The sequence below is a fragment of the Elephantulus edwardii genome, unplaced genomic scaffold (assembly GCF_000299155.1).
Source record: "Elephantulus edwardii isolate Elephantulus edwardi_28Jun2011 unplaced genomic scaffold, EleEdw1.0 scaffold01121, whole genome shotgun sequence".
NCBI lineage: Eukaryota > Metazoa > Chordata > Mammalia > Macroscelidea > Macroscelididae > Elephantulus > Elephantulus edwardii.
In genome coordinates, this window is record NW_006400871.1 from 1 (window position 1) to 13022 (window position 13022).

The following is a 13022-nucleotide window of genomic DNA, read 5'->3' on the forward strand; positions in this document are numbered from 1 at the left end:
CATTTGACCCAGCAATAGCAATTCCACTCCTGGCAATATACCCCAAAGAGACCATAACTGCCACCCAAGCAGATATATGTACACCCATGTTTATTGCGGCTTTGTTCACAATAGCAAGGAGTTGGAAACAACCTAAGTGCCCATCAACAAATGAATGGCTAGAGAATCTGTGGTATCTTTACACAATGCAATCCTACACTGTATTGAAAAACAAGGAACTCATGCAATATTATTCAAAATGGTTGACCCTGAAAGACATTATGCTGAATGAAATATCTGAGTCACAAAGGGACAAATACTGCATGGTGCCACTGTTTTAAAACAGGACTGATAACGGGGTTGAGGGGAGACTCAGAAAGATGGGATAAATAATGTATACTGCATTGAAACAGATCAGGGAGAAAACTGTTTAAAAGGGATATGTGATTAGGTATTTTTGTCATGACAGGAGTCTAGAATGGAGGCTGCATAATGAAGTACTTGAGGGGAAAGATTGTATAACAATGAAAGAATTTTTCTTTTACTTTTCAAAGAGAAGAGTGAATTAGGGGGAGGGAGGGTGGACAGAGAGAAAAGTGCAACAATGAATGAATGGAAACCCTCAGTCTTTGTAAACTTTCATTAAAATTAATAATAATAAGCAAACAAACAAAAGAAAAGTAAATCCCTCCCCCCAAGTCCACTTCACTATGCAGCCTTCATTCTGGACTTCTGTAATGATGATTATACCCAAACATCTATCCCTTTTAAACAGTTTTCTCCCTCATCTGTTTCAATGCAGTATATGTCTTTCCTCCTCCTTTTCTGTCTTCCCTCAACCCCAGTGTTAGTCTCATTTCACAAAGTGGCCCTATGCAATAGTTGTCCTTTTGTGACTGAGATATTTCACTCAGCATAATGTCCTCCAAGGTTACCCATTTTTTATATTTCATGAGTTCTTTGTTTTTCAGTGCTGCATAGTATTCCATTGTATGAATATACCAGAGCTTCTCTATCCATTCGTTTGTTAATGGGCACTTGAGTTGTTTCCAGATTTTTGCTATTGCGAACAAAGCGGCAATAAACATGGTGTGCATATATCTGCTTGGGTTGTGGTTATGGTTTATTTAGGGTAAATTCCCAGTAGTGGAATTGCTAGGTCAAATGGTATTTCTCTATTTGCCACTTTTTGAGAAAGTGCCATACAGCCTTCCATAGTGGCTGCACCATTTTACACTCTCGCCCACAGTGAATACGTGTTCCAGTTTCTCCACAACCTCGCCAGCATTTGATATTTGCTCTTCTGCTAAATTTTGCTGTTCTTACTGGTGTGAGATGATATCTCATGTTGTTTTGATTTGTATCTTTCTTTGAGCTAGGGATTTTGAACATTTCTTCATGTGTTTGTTTGCCATCTTAATGTCTTCTTTGGTGAAGTGTCTGTTCATATCCTGTGCCCATTTTTCTATTGAGTTGCTTACCTTTGTCTTATTGTGGTGTATCAGCCTTTTTCTTGTGGTGACCCAGGAGTATTCTATAAACTTTTGCTATGAGACTCTTGTCTGAGCTGGTATTACCAATGTTCGTTTTTTTTTTCTCCCACAATTGATTGATTAAGTTTATTCAAAAACATCAGTGGCATTGGACCAATAAATGCCAGCATTTGAAAGCTGCTCACTGAAATTATGCCCATTAGTAATACTAGTAAGCCAAGGATTTGACATGTACTTCCCTCAGTTGCATTACATTTCCGTAAGTCATTTCATCAAGAAAACATGTACAAAATGTCATGTTTTCTCTCCTCTTTTTCTGTTTCTTCTAAAGCAGTTCAATTATTTTGGAGAGTGGTTAGTGCAACACAGAAACATCAGGGGAAAAGTACAAAATGACACTTAACACCAATGCCAGTACGCATGTCATTATGGTTATTATTCAAGATATTAATTTTTGTTATTCACGTTCCTTTAGAAGATAAATCAAAGCCCTTCACTTGAACTTGAGGTATATATACACAATACATACACAATCTTACGTAAAATACTTTTCAATAGTAACATTACATTTTAAAATATTGGAAACTGAGTATCTGTGCTGATTTGTACTTTGACTTAATGGAACAAGAGAACAACAATCAACAAGGGAGGATTATACTGATAATAAAGTTCTCAAAGTTAAAAATGTCTTCCTTTCCCTTTGTACTTACCACAGGCTATACAATGTCCTGAGAGGATTCATTATGAGAAAACAGTCAATCATCGCTTTAAGACCATACTTTGGAAGGAACTTAATAAGAAAGCACACTGGAAGCTGAGACTTCATCTTCGTTTTCAAATAAGTGGTCTTAATTTTTCTTCTTATAGAAAAAGTTTAAATCCGTTTATTATAAATATATCTAAACCATTAATTTTTGCAGCTTTCTGGTAAAGTCCAGCACTCCATTTATACAAAGTCTATGAGAAGAGGTCAGTAGAAATCATCTAATCTTAAGTCGTGACATCATCCACTCAAGTCCTTGGCACAATCCTTCGCCAGTAAGAGCACAGCAGGTCTGGATATGCCACTGATGGTCTTTAATAGACGTGAGTTTTAAAAACTGGGAGATTTCTGCTACCGTCATGCACTCTTTAACATCTTGTTTATTAGCAAAAATCAGCAGTCCAGCTTTCCTTAGGTCCTCATGTACTAACATTTTATAGAGTTCTTCTCTAGTTACAGAAATCCTTTCTCTGTCTGTACTGTCCACAACAACTATTACAAACTCAGTGTTAGTATAGTAAGTGTTCCAGGAAAAACGAAGAGATTCTTGGCCACCAATATCCCACATTAGGAAACGTGTATTATTAACTACTATCTCTTCTACATTACTTCCAATTGTAGGGGATGTATGTACAACTTTATTCATAGAAAATTTGTAAAGGATGGTAGTTTTCCCTGCATTATCCAGCCCAACAATGATAACTTTGTGCTCCTGGTGATTGAACAGTCTCCATATCCTGGTGAAGAGAATTCCCATTCTCGGGCAGCGGAACCCCCTCCAGCCACCCGGGCCTCCTGTCCGCTCCAGGCTCAGGCTGAGGCTGAGGCGAAGAAGAAAGACGCGCCAGAGCCTCCGCCTCTGCTGCTGCTGCTCGCGCGCTTGCCGCCAGCCTGCTTCCCGGGAACTGGAGCGAGGCCGCAGCTCAGGCCGCCCTGCCGCGCGCGAGGCCCCGCCGCTGCCTCCGAGGCACTCGCCTGGCTCGCGGACATCGCCGCCGCGTTCCCAATGTTTGTTCTAAGTTGGTAGGTTTTCTTATAACCTTGCTGAAGAAAGTTTTTGATACACACAGATATTTAATCTTTAAAGGAAAAAAAAAGGTCTCATTCATCAGTTTTATCCTCTTCAGATTGTGCATTTCTGGCTGTATTTGGTAGTCTCTTTCTACCATGGACTAAGTCTTCTAAGCTTGATGCCAGTTTGTCTCTTATGAACTTTATGTTTTTGGGCTTTACTCCAGGTCTCTGATCCACCTTGAAGTGATTTTTGTGTGTGGTATGAGATGTAGATCCTGTTTCAGCTTTCTGCAGGTGGCGGTCTAGTTTTTTGGTTTTTTTCCCTCTCATTAAACTTGTTTTAATGGGTCTCAAAATTCTGTGACAAATTTTTGGTCAAGTTGTTCCCATTTAAAAAGTAGTGATTTAAAAACTAATAACTTAAAACTGCCACGTGAAGGGGAGCTCTGGTGGCCTAGTGGCGAGAAGCTGCACTGCAATCCCAGAGGTGCACGGTTGGAATCCACCAGATGCTCTGCCGGGGAAGGAGGGACAATCTCCTCCCGTACCAGTCAGATCTGATTTTACGGTACACACACACACACACACACACAAACAAAAAAAAAATAAAAAAAAAAAAATTTAAAAAAAAACCCCTGCCACGTGAAAAAGAAAATAAATGGCCCTCAAAACATTCCTTCTTAAGATTTTACGATGTATTTTTATCATTAACCAGTCTTTTACTATTAAACTTAAATGGCCAATTGAGACAAACAGTTCTGAGACCGTTCTTCCACCACTGATTATACTGGGTGGCAGGTGTTATGGATAATATTCATTTAGCCTTCTGAGCTTTCTGAGCAGACTTGGTGACCTTGCCAGCTCCAGCAGCCTTCTTGTCCACTGCTTTGATGACACCCACAGCAACAGTCTCCCTCATGTCTCGGACAGCAAAACGACCCAGAGGAGGGTAGTCAGAGAAGCTCTCCACACACATGGGCTTGACAGGAACCATATCCACAATAGCAGCATCACCAGACTTCAGGAATTTGGGGCCATCTTTCAGCTTCTTACCAGAACAGCGATCAATCTTCTCTTTGAGCTCAGCAAACTTGCAAGCAATGTGAGCTGTGTGACAATCCAGCACAGGTGCATAACCAGCACTGATTTGGCCAGGATGGTTCAAGATGATCACCTGAGCAGTGAAGCCAGCTGCTTCCATGGGTGGGTCATTTTTGCTGTCACCAGCCACATTGCCACATTGAACATCTTTCACAGCGACGTTCTTAATGTTGAAGACAACATTGTTACCAGGTAGAGCTTCACTCAAAGCTTCATGGTGCATTTCAATAGACTTTACTTCAGTGGTAATGTTGACTGGGGCAAATGTGACCACCATGCCTTGAGAACCAGGCTTGAGAACACCAGTCTCCACTCTGCCCACATGGACAGTACCAATACTGCCAATCTTTTAGACATCCTGGAGAGGCAGACACAGGGGCTTATCAGTTGGATTGAGTTGGTGGCAGGACGCAATCCAAAGCTTCTAGCAGTGTAGTCCCACTGGCACTGCCATCTTCCGGGTAACTTTCCATCCCTTGAACCAATGCATGTTAGCACTTGGCTCCAGCATGTTGTCACCATTCCAACCAGAAATTGGCACTAAGGGTTGTCAGGGTTGTAGCCAATTTTCTTGATGTAGGTGCCAACTTCCTCAACGATTTCCTCATACCTCTCTTCTGGCTGTAGGGTGGCTCGGTGGAATCCATTTCGTTAACACCAGCAATCAGTCGCTTCACACCCAGTGTGTAAGCCAGAGGGCATGCTCACTGGTCTGCCCATTCTTTGAAATACCAGCCTCAAATTCACCAACACCAGCAGCAACAATCAGGACAACACAATCAGCTTGTGATGTTTCTGTAATCACATTTTTAATGAAGTCTCTGTGCCCTGGGGCATCAATGATGGTCACATAGTACTTGCTGGTCTCAAATTTCCACAGGGAGATATCAATGGTGATGCTACGCTCACGTTCAGCTTTCAGTTTATCCAAGACCCAGGCATATTTGAAGGAGCCCTTTTCCATCTCCGCAACTTCCTTCTCGAATTTTTCAACGGTTCTCTTGTTGATCCCACTACATTTGTAGATCAGATAGCCAGTCATGATCTACTTGCCCAAATCTACGTGTCCAATGTTGATATAGGTGTACGTGTACGATGTTGATATAGGTCTTCTCCTTTTCTATTTTGGCTTAGGTTTTGCGATGGTATTCACCAACACCTGTACTCTGGTGACAAACCAGTTGCGAAAAAAGCAGCAGTCTAGTTTTGCCAGCACGATTTGTTGAAGAGGTTGTCATTTCCCCATCTGATAGGTTTGGGTTTTTTTTTTTTTTTAATATTTCTGGGTTCTCAGTTCTGTTCCATCGGTCTATGTGTCAGGCCAAATTCTTAATTAAGAAAAAAAATATTCTAGGGTTCCAGTTCATTTTTCTAAAAATAACTACCAAATATGAAAGATATTTTTGGACAACATTTACTTGCATGAATTTCTCAATAAAATTTTTTAAAGGGCCTTGTTTGAAAACCTATGATTTATATTTATTTAAAACTTAAAATGAAGTAGTTGTAGAAAATAATCTCATCATTAGCTGATAACTTTGAGGTGCTGACAGTGTTTTACATTTCCCCCTCACCAAGTAGAAAGTGGCATGGCTCTTCCCAGATTTCATATTTTTGCTCTATGATAGAATTATTCCAGAACTTCTGTTCTTAGATGAGATGTTTATTCTTTAAGAAATAATAGTTCTTGTCATCATTGTTACATCACAACCTCAGTGACAATAGCATTGAGACTGATCTCAACTAACAAGGCAATTCTACAATAGACTCTTCATTACTATTAAGTTGATTCTGACTCCTAGTGATCCTCCATTGAATTTCTGAGATTCTATACCTTTACAGAAGGGAGACTTCCTATCTTTCTCCTGTGGAGTTGCTGGTGACCAAACCACCAAAAGCAACACACTATACAACCATGGCTTCTTTGATAGACTGTGTTATTGTTGTTGTTAAGTGCTGTTGAGTTGAGTGCAACTAATAATGACTTTATGAATAATGGATCTGAATTCTGTCCTATCCTGCAGCTATCTTGATACATTTGAGTCCATTGCTGTAGATTCTGTATAATCTCATTGAGGGTCTTCTTCTCCTTCACCGACCCACCACCCTTCCAAGCATGATGTCCCTTTCCAAGGAAAATCCTCTTCTAACAAATATCCACAATGTGTGAGATGAAGTTTTACCATATTTGTCTCCAAAACACACACTGGTTGTATGTTCTCCAGGATATAACTATTTGTTCTTTTAGTAATCCATGGGATATTTGGCACTCTTTTCCAACACCACACCTCAAATGCATCAATTCTCCTGTCATCCTTCTCTAGCTCTCAGATGCATAGTAAGTAATTGGGAAGACTGTGGCTTAAATCAGACACACCTTAGTCTTTAGACTGACATCATTGCTGTTCAGGACTTTGGAGAGATTGCTGAGAGTTGGTTTTCCCAATGGATGACAGAAAGAGAATTGATGCCTTTGAGCTGTGAGAGTGTTGAATATACCATGGACTGCTAGGAGAACAAACAGGTTTGTCCTGGAGAAGATGAAGCCAGAATGCTCCTTGGAGTCAAGGATTCTGAAGCTTCGTCTGACACACTTTGGGCATGTTGCAAGGAGGGACTGGTCCTTGGAGAGGGACATCATGTTTGGGAGAGTGGAGGGACGGTGCAGGAGAGGAAGACCCTTGATGAGATGGATTGAGTCTGTGATTGGGGTGGTGGGAATGAGTGTGTCGGAGACGGTGAGATTGGCAGAGACTAGAGCAGCATTTAGGGCTCTTGTACATAGGGTCACTATGAGTTGCAAGTGACTTGACAGCACATAAACAACAACAACAACAACAACAACAACAACAACAACAACAACATATGTCTCCTTATCTCCTGACTGCTGGTACCAAAGGGTATGGCTGTGGATCCAAGTGAGAAATCTTTGACAGTTTCAATCTTTAGTCCATCCATCGATCATGATGTTATCTATTAATCCAATGGTGAGAATTTTTGTTTTCTTGATGTTGAAATGTGTAATCCATACTGAAGACTATAGTCCTTGATCTTCTGCAGCAATTGCTTCAGAACCTCCTCACTTTCAGTAAACAAGGTTGTTGCTTAACTCATCTGCATAACACAGTTTGTTGAGGAGCTTTCCTCCAATTCTGATGGCACATTCTTCTTCTTTTTTTAAAATTCAAATTACTGATTTATTTCTATCTTTAAGACTAACAGAGGAGTCCTAACCAGACTGGACTACATGGCTATAGTCAATTTGGAAAAGACAGACCTGACACAGTGAGGGAAGGACACATGTTCATGGAAAGCTTTTCCTATTTTGCAGTATTCATGTAAGAAAATCAACACTCCACTTCCTCCAACTTAATTTAGGATGAATGAGATTACTTAAGCTGTCTTTATGCAAAAATTAATTCATCTTGAAATGGAGTCAGAAGAAGTCTTCTTAGTTGAGGGGTCAAATGGGCTCTGGAAATGAAGTCTGGGTGGTCTTGACAGTGAGAAGAAAGCATTTACATGAAATCTGAAAGAAATTTTAACCATGTCCAGTCTGGGGGTATACTGCCGTGTTGCTCTGATAGAAGGTGAATTCCTCCTTCTTCTGTGCTCAATAGAAAAGCATTACTGTTTTTCAAACTAACTGAAACTGAGCTAAACAACTGAAGAATCGAACTGTTCTCTTCACCTGCCCCCCCAACGAAGTGAATTCTGTACCATGTTGCGACTCCTTCAGATGGTGACTGAAGGTCAGTTATTGCTGCAAAGCCCAAGTGGCCCTTCCCCCAAGAAGGCTGTGGGTCTGCTGGAGCCTCTTAGGAGAGAGGGGCAAAGGTGGAGGTAGGCTGGCTGTGCAATGCGGCTGCCCTCTGCCCTCCAGTGCAGCCCTGTCACTTCAGAAAAGGTGCCACCAAATACCGAGCAAGTGAAGGCATATTCAAAAGAGCAGCTTTTGAGACATACAGGGGTGGCCAGACTGGGCCTAGTTCTTGAAAATTAGAGGCATAAGTTCCCTGGGGAGCAGTGTGGAAGTGCTCAGATACTACTTGAGCCAGAGGCCATGTAGTGGACTTTATCAGAAAACAGGGGTACAAATGCAGGCCCTCCCGCTGCCCTACATCTCATGTGTCAGGTGGACACTCCTGTGAGCATGGGTGAAGCTCCTGAGAGAGTTGGTGAACAGAGAAAGGGCAGGGATAGCCCTCTCCCAGGGCATGGGCAGGCCTCTAAGGGGGCCTGTACACGTCTTTTGAGCAATTAAGAGGTGAAGTATGGGCTTTACTGCACATGTGAAGTTGTAGGAAATGGGTTGCCCTGTAGAGGTTTGCTGGAGCTGAAGAAATCCCCACTCACTGAAGGTGAGGTGCAAGGGACCACAGCTGACTTCTGATTCCCCAGGAAACAGAGTTCGCTGGTGTGTCTTCTCAGGGCCAGAGTGGCCAGGACTGGGGCCACTCCTGCAGCTGGCTCGGATCCTCACTGAGTGTAAGTCATGTGACTCGGTAGCTGTGTGGTGAATAATCTGGCTGGCTGTCAAGTGATAAGGCGTGGTGGGCTCAGTGGGTGAGCCCAGGAGGACCTGCTTGCTCACTGCCCAGAGCCAGCTCCCAGGTGACACACCCGCCGTGTTGGGAGGAAAAGTTCTTGGCAAACATGTGGGTTCTAGGAAGAGGCTAGAACCATCATCCTCAACTCCCCTGTGAATACGCTATATGAGGGTCTAGAGTAGAGACCCAGGGGTCACAGAGCAGCCCAAAACAGCAAACAGAGACCCTGGTCTGGAAACAGATGAGCTCCAGCCCCACTTTAAACTGGAGGGAACAAACCTAAGAGGGGGTTGTAACAGAGTGAGAAGATAGTTCAGGAGTTGGTCTTAAAACATTTTAAACATATTTTAGGGGAGCTCTGGTGGCCTAGAGGCAAGAAGCTGTACCGCAATCCCAGAGATATGCGGTTCAAATCCACCAGAAGCTCTGCCGGAGAAGGAGGGGCTCCTCCTGTACCAGTCAGATCCTATCTGACGGTACATACACACAAATACAAATAATAAAATAAAAATTAAAAACATTTAACATATTTTAATGAAAGTTTACAGAAAAGTTGGGATTTTACTCATTTATTGTTGCACATTTCCTTTCCTCCCCTTTCGTTCCCCCCTCAGTTCACTTAAAAAAAAATTCGGGGAGCTCTGGTGGCCTAGTGGCAAGAAGCCGCAACTACAATCCCAGAGGCACACGGTTCGAATCCACCAGATGCTCTGTCGGGGAAGGAGGGACAATCTCCTCCTGTACCAGTCAGATCTATTTTGACGGTACACTCACACACAAAAAAAAAAAATTCATGGTTGCACAATTTTCTCCCTCTCCACCTTCTCCCTGCCTGCCCCATCCCCAGTCCTCTTTGCAATGCGCTTCTTATTTCTTATTCTGGACTGTTGTCTTACATATAATGCCTAATCATATATTCCCGTTAAACAGTTCTTTCCTTCACCTCTTCTAATGCAATGTTCTGAACACCATTCTAAGTGTTTTAAGTTTTGAGCTAAGCACACTGGAGGCAGGAGAACCCCAGACGCTGAAGAAAAATCCAGGCCAGCCTTCCTGTCTGTCTCCATGAGCCTCACGGTGCATCTCATATATAAATGGGCTGGTACTGTTTGTGATTGATCTTTTTCCTTCAAGTCAGGCAGGTGTTGGAATTTTTTAGGGAGACACTGGCTGCAGAAATAGTGAGAAGTCCCTTATGCACAGCCTGGGTCCTGCTGTGCCCTGGTCGCTGGCGTTTCTGGATGTGTGGGAGGGAATTTGCTGTCCCTGGGCGCCTCCCCGTCTTCGCTGCTCACAGCTGTCAGCGTGGTCCTAGCGCAGCCTCTGGACATTCCTCTGGGGCTGCCTCCTCTCACTTTCCAGAAGCTCTGTGGGCTCCACCTCCACGGCCATCTTGGGTGGTGAGGGTGCTTCCTGGTCTCCATTCTGGCCTTATCAAGAATTGACAGTTCCTCCTCCACCTTTTCTCTGCAGTTGAGCTGGTCCAGCCCCACTGCCATCAGCGTATTCTAATCAGTAAGCACCTGCCCAAGGCACCATAAGGAACTGCTGCCACATTTTTGTTCATGAAGTCCAGCTTCTCCAATGATTTGCTCAGCATACAGATGGAATAGGTATGGAGAGCAGAGAAAGCCCTGATGTATGTTGTTGTTAGGTGCCATGGAGTAGAGTAAGACTCATATTGACCCTATGAACAGTGGATCTGATCTATCCTGTGCCATCTTCACATTTCCTGACACGCTGGAGCCCGCTGCAACAGTCACCGTGTCAATCCACCTGGTTCTGGGTCTCTCCTTCGCTGACCCTCCAAGCATCATGTCCCTCACCAAGGAAGAGCCCCTCCTAGCTACATGCCTGAAGTATGTGAGGCAAAGTCTCATCATCCTTGCCTCCAAAGAACATACTAGCTGCGCTCTCTCCAAGGCATATTTATTTATTCAATGCTCTTCTCCAACACCACAACTCAAAAGCATCAATTCTTCTTCTTCTTCTGTCATTCCTATTCATTGTCCAGTTTTCAGCTGCATATCAAGTGATCAGGAAGAATCAGACGCACATTAGTCCTCAAACTGACATCATTATTCCTCAGTAGTTTGGTGAAGTCGCTAATTTTAGACTTTGCCAATGTAATACATCTCCTGATTTCATGACTGACGGTACCAAGGGTGTTAATTGTGGATCCAAGTAAGATGAAGTTTTTGACAGTTTCAATCTTTTTCCATCCACCAAGGTGTTGCCCATCAGTCCAGAGGTAAGAATCTTTGTTTTCTTGACATTCAGATGCAATCCAAATTGAAGGCTATATTCCTTGATTTTCTACAAGTGCCTCAAATCCTTCTCACTTTCAGCAAAGAAGGTTGTGTCGTCGCATAAGGCAGGTTATTGATGAGTCTTCCTCTAATCCTGATGCCACATCCTTTTCATAGAATCCAGCTTCTTGAAGAATTTTCTCAGCAGAGAGACTGAATAGGTGTGGGGAGAAAATACAACCCTTCTTGATGTTAAACCATGTAGTGTTCTCCTGTTCTGTTCGCACAACAACCTCCTGGTCCAGGTATAAGTTTCACATGAGCACAGTTAAGTGCTCTGGCATTCTCATTCTTCCTGAATGAGAACTTATGATCCACACAGTCAAATGTCTTTGTCAATAAAGCACAAATAGACATTCTTCTGATACTCTCTACTTTCAGCCAGGATCCATCTTAGTAGGGAATGGTGAAGGACGCACTGACAAAGGAGATCAATTAGAACTGGTTTTGATGAAAACTAACGATATAATAGAAACTGACTCTCAAGGAATGTTGCTATGTGACAATAAAAACAGACTTTCAAGGAATGTGGTAAAACAACAGACTCAAGGAAAAGATAAGAGATGGCCAAAGTCACCATATCCATTAGAAGGACTGCACCATCAGCTGTTTAAACCCCACTCCCTGCTAAGAAGACAAAAAATTGGAGTCAGGCTGTCCTGACCCGTTCATAGTGCTCTCACTTGATATTGGTGTCTTTCTTTCTTTCTGTTTTTTATTATTATTAAATTTTATTAGTTTTAATGAACATTTACAGAGATTTTGGGTTTTCATTCATTCATTGTTGCAGTTTTCTCTACCCTCCTCCCCAGTTCATTCTTCTCCCCCCCCCTTGAATGTCTGTTTTAATTGTCCAATTGCCACAGTGCTTATCAAAGCCAGTTCTGATTAATCTCCTTTATCAGTGTGTCCTTTGCCATTCCCTATCACTCCTCCCTGAGAGAGACTTCACCCTGATTCACAGGGAAAAGGGGATGGCATATTCTCTTAACTACTTCCTCCTGAAAAGGGACGCTGTAGGTTTTCAGGGTGAAGATCTTCTCTCACTACTCTAAAGGGCCCCTTTGGCAGTAGGAAACACATAGACTATTATGGAGATTGATTTTGGAATTTAGATGCACTGTTATCAATTGTGCTTAGCCATACATGTTCATATCCTTGAAGATGTATCATGGAGGTGTTGCAACCTAGAAGACACAAATTTACCTAACAAGTTAAAAGTACATGAGTCAAAAATTAAAAAGCAATAATATTCCGAGCAGAGGTTCTAATAGTGGCATAAATCAAGTTACAGAGGGAAGGTGGTTCTTATTGGTGTCTTTCTTGTATTTCCAAGTCAGAACTTTCTAGTTCTTACTTGATGTGGCCCCTCTCTTGGAAATCACCCCCTTGACACATCTGACTTTAGGAATGATGTTCCAGATGCCATAGCTTCTTCTAAATCCTACATGATTGGCAACAAGATTTTTTCTCAACAAAGCGGGTGTGTCACTTGGAGGCTGGCTCTGGGCACTGAGTGAGCGGGTCCTCCTGGGCTCTCGTGGGCCCAGCACCTCTCATGATTTGACAGCCAGCCAGACTGTGCACCACACAGTTACCAAGTCACCTGATGTTCATTCGGCTGAGGAGCCCAGCTGCAGGAGTGGCCACTGTGGCCCTGAAAAGACACACTAGCAGCCTGTTTTTTTTTAAACCACATTGAAAATTATTTATTTTACTTTTTTAAATTTTTGCACGTATTCTTCCCCCTTCCCTGCCTCCCTCCAGCCCTTCCCACAATGCACTCTTTGTTCCATATTATTGTCATACATAT

At 42.7% G+C, this 13022-nt stretch overlaps 2 pseudogenes; both read right to left on the reverse strand.

Annotated features, from left to right (window-relative positions):
* Positions 1–2452: 2452 nt before the first annotated feature.
* LOC102860114 lies at positions 2453–2992 on the reverse strand (annotated as a pseudogene).
* Positions 2993–4063: 1071 nt separating this feature from the next.
* LOC102860520 lies at positions 4064–10292 on the reverse strand (annotated as a pseudogene).
* Between the last annotated feature and the right edge of the window lie 2730 nt (positions 10293–13022).